Source organism: Lygodium microphyllum, chromosome 24 (genome assembly GCF_053477565.2).
Source record: "Lygodium microphyllum isolate KBCC chromosome 24, Lygodium_microphyllum_v1.1.10, whole genome shotgun sequence".
NCBI lineage: Eukaryota > Viridiplantae > Streptophyta > Polypodiopsida > Schizaeales > Lygodiaceae > Lygodium > Lygodium microphyllum.
Genome location: NC_141158.1, coordinates 53687092 through 53691480, shown reverse-complemented (window position 1 = coordinate 53691480; position 4389 = coordinate 53687092).

Sequence of the window (4389 nt, the reverse complement as noted above, 5' to 3'; positions counted from 1 at the left end):
GAGCTAGGAGTGCGCACCACTAGTGCTGTGGCCTGTTGCAGGTTTCGGGTCTCGACCTTCTGAACTCGAGGGTTCTTCGACCTTCGCCCTGGGCAATGTCGCTTAGGGCCCCGCTTCTTGGCATACCTCTTCATGGTGGGCACATAGCGCTCTGGTGGAGGGGCGCGTGCCACATGCTCCCGCCTTCTGCGAAGAGTGTCTTTGCAAGCCAACTCTTCATGATTCTCCATGCGTTCTGCCAAAAAGGAAAACCTGCAAGGTGTGAACCAAGGGTTAGACCTTGATACAGGAGACCACTGTTTGCATGGAAGGGATTTTAGTGTGGTTTATGAAGCTCATATGACAGAAAAGGGAGGAGTGAGGCATGCGGTGTTTGTTTTAGGGGAATGGTCCCCATGCTGATGTTCGCATAGCCTCCAGTCATTTGCAGACATTAGTTTATGCTAAGTCATGTGGACTGGTTGTCATGGAGTGGGACAGGGCACATGCTCGAAAGGATAGACCAAAAGGGGAAGAAGGTGTATAGGAAGAGACTCCACCCTGTCTACACCATCAGAGTTGTTGGTCAAGGCCTCCTATGGCGGCAATATGGGTTGCATGCCCTTCACTTGGAGGTGGGGCTGGTCACTCGACTTTTAAAAGTGTGATATGAGGAGGACCTGAGGAGCTTAGCCTGTCAAACCCGACTCCTCTCCCTGCGCTTGACTATCATTGCTTGTGTGTGTTGATATTGTTTATACATGGTGACACAAAAATCAGTGTTTATTTATATACATATCTATGAATCCATGTCACATCACGAGGATAAGAACCAAGTGTAGAACTCGGGGTTGTACCGGAGCATGGCACACGCATCTAGTATTCGTGGCAGCTGACTTAATACTGATAGATATTTTGCCACGTCGAGTAGCATGGAACCTTGACCGAGTCTACTGGCAATATGTAACTCCTCTTCGGTGAGAACCTTATCAATCAAAGGGCCCTGTAGCCTAGTCCCAGCCAAGTCCACACCCCGAATGTCAGTGAGCACTCGAAGGGAAGTTGGTGCCACGTAGGTTGGGTCTCTTTGAGACCGCCATTTGGCCAATCGCTCTTCTGAGACCATCATGATCTGAGCCCCTAGTTCGGCCATTACGACGCGGCTTTCGCACCAACGCTACTCAAATTGACTCTGCCCTGCTGACAGTCGCTTTAGTAGCTCTAGGTTTACGAGATTCGGTCGGCAGAGCACTTCATTGAACGTGACGGTTAAGCGTAGTTCATCAGCCTCCTCATCAGGGATGAGTCGCATCTGTTCATGCAGGAGCCTGTCGTAGTGCCCGTTAAGATGTTCTTGTTCTTCCCACGATAGAGGAAAGGTCAAGTAATCTCCAAGATGCTCCTTGGGGATCGTGCCCATGTCCACAAGGACGTAGACACGCGCGACCACTTTGAGCTTAGCCTCCAACTCATGTTCAGCGAGGGCTTGCTCGGTTGCTATCTCATGCAAAGTTCTAAGAGTTTCCTTAGGCTTTAGCATGGCTAGGGGCTCAGGCCTGGATGAGCAAGATTGGTCAACGCTAGGATTCCTTGTGCCCTTGGGGTTCTCACGTTTCTCCTGAGGTTTTGTTGTTATTTCGTCATGGTTCTTCTCGAATGTGACTGGTATAGATTTGTCACCCTGTAGTGACAGCATTGTATCCACTCTTGATTGATCAATGTGAGTTCTATTGTCAGTGGATAGAGTGTTGCAAGCAACTGTTGATGGCAACGGTTGCTTTGGTTTCTCAGAACACACGGATGTGTCTGGGGTTTCACCACTATTCGGAGAGGCATCAATGAGTTCATTGGTGGATGGACTTGAGGCTTTATTCATCGGCTCTTCGGCGCTCTTCGTCTCAAGGTTCTTGGGGTCCACAACCACCTGCAACTGTTGTTGTTTTCTCTGCTTTCTCCTCTTTTTCTTGGTCAATGAAGGTGCCTCTCTCGACGACTCAGGACCCTGGGCTATATCGACCGTTGATGTGCTTGGTCGGGCCTCAGCATTTCCCTTCTCTAGCGTGTCCTTATGGGACATAGCCGCGGTTTGCTGAATACCCTTGCCCGATTGTGAGGGCACAACCGCTGCCCTTTTCGGAGAGTCTAGCTTTTCAGCCAACTCCCTTGTGTTTAACTCCTCCAGCCTAGGATTTAGGCACTTTGAAAGTGCTGAAGTTGTCGAGGGATTTGGTTGTGACACCTCCTCCACATGTAATTTACTAAGGACACATTCCACATAGGGTATTGTCACAGCCAAGGGCTATGACTGTTGTGATCCCGGATTGGAAGTAGTAGCAACCAGTTCAGTGGACTGGCTACCCTTGGTGGATTGTGGTGTCAAGTCCCTAGGGCAACCAGAAGTGGTTGTGTCTTTCGTTGGCCTTTGAGCAGTCATTTGTGTAGATCGAACAGGAGCTGATCTAGTCGCATTAAGTGGCTTAGGCATATCCTTGGGTCGAGAGGTACAGGTGGCATCATGTCCCGCCTCTTTGACGGTTGGAAGCTTAGATGGAGGTAGAGATTGGAATTGAGCAATCGCCCTTGACAACTGCTGTGGTGCTTCCCGTGTCCGTCTGGAAAAAGAGGATGTAGGAGATCTAGGACTCTTAGGTGGACTTGGCACTCGCTGAATGATTTGCTTGAGGTTATCAGATGATTGTGCCATTTGATTTGTTGAGCGATCAACCTTGCCTTGAGCAATGTTGTGCCCATGAGGCTTGTTCTCCCCTTGGGGAATCAAAGGCTCTTTGGGCACTGATGCATGCTCAATGGCTACATATGATTTCTGTCTATTTAGCATGCTAAGCTGAGGCTCCTTCTTTCGGACACTCATGTCCGGTTTCTTACCTTGAGACCTAGAGTTTCTCTTAGATTTCCTCCTGTGCTTCGTTGCTTTTGATGCACTCTGGCCTTCAGTCGACCAGGGAGGTTTGGCAAGGGGTTTTGGCACCCAAATCCATCGGTTGCCTGCATAATACCCTTGAGCCCGAAGCAACGCCTTGGATATCCATCGTGGCGTTGTGCTGGCCCTCCATCGACGCATCCGTCTATAAGGCTTGGGCTTCTTTTGGGGTCTTCTTCGATATTTGTAAGTCCAAAGCCCGTCCTTGGCATTGTCTCTTGACCTTTTTGTTTCAAGCATGGCCTTACTCACTGGTCCTTGTTGTTCGACCTGTGCTTGTATCAACTCTTCCAACAAATCCTTGCCCTCGTTAGTAGGCTTGACTGTTACGTCAGCACCTTCCTTGCCTTTCCCTTGAGGTTCGATGAGGTCACCCTTGCTAAAGGTGGTGACTATCCTCACACCCGGTAGTGTCAGGTGTATCCTCTGTGCTACACAGTCAGCCTCACATTTGGTCGCCCTTTTGAAGGGTCTTCCTAGGAGGGTTTCTTTCCTGCAGCTAGCACTTTTTGGAGGAACATGAAATAGGATAGGCAAGCTTTCCGTTTCAATTGTCGCAAGGATTTTGCACTTCCCTATGAGTGCTTGTGGGTGTCCCCCATAAGGGCTAAGAGTTGCACTAGTCGGTGTCAGCTCTGGTTGGCCTAGTAGGGTCCATGATTCATAGGTCAAGATATTAAAATCTACTTCTTCATCAATTAGAGCATCAATAGTATGCTCTCTTTTTGCGGTGAGTTTGACCCTAAGATAAGCAGGTGGTACTATGTCTTCATCTTCCGGATCCTGGCTTGTAAATTTAAGCCTTCTGACAGATGCCCTTGAGTTCTCGACTGCACGACCAGATGTGGATTCTTCACTGCTGTCTTGGGTTGTCTGTGCAGTGTTGCTCAAGGTACATCTCTCGTCAAGAGTCTCATGTCTAGTCATCTTGGCATTTGTAGCTTGCTGATGTTGCATTTCGCTCTGACTAGACATGGTGTGAACACAATGTCTTTGTGTTCTAGTGATGTGGCCTTTTTGCCCGTGATGGCTAGATTGGCCCGTTGAGGTTCTAGGGTCTTTGTTTGTCTTTGTTCGGGTGTGGGCTTTTGGCTGCTCTATTGCACGTGAGAATCCATGCTCGTGTAGAGCCATTACTTCACTAGGTTCCAATTTGGGAGGCCTGTCACGGCGCGCGTTTTCTCTCCAACCTACTCGGGGGAGGTACGAAGGGGGCAAAGCCCCCTCTGCGGGGGTCCGGGGGGGGCAGTCCCCCCGGCCCGCAGGGCCGTTACGGTAGATGCCATATGCAATTTGGAGGACCCTTTATAGCCAAGTTTTGAACTACGTGCTCTGAATTCTAGCCTAGTGAGGATCTATGATGTGCCTTTAGCTCTACGTAGCCTTTGGGGTCGATCTCGGGGTTTAGATGTATCAGAATTTGTGTTCTAGACACGTGTCCGATTTTAATACTTTTTTTGCCCGATTCT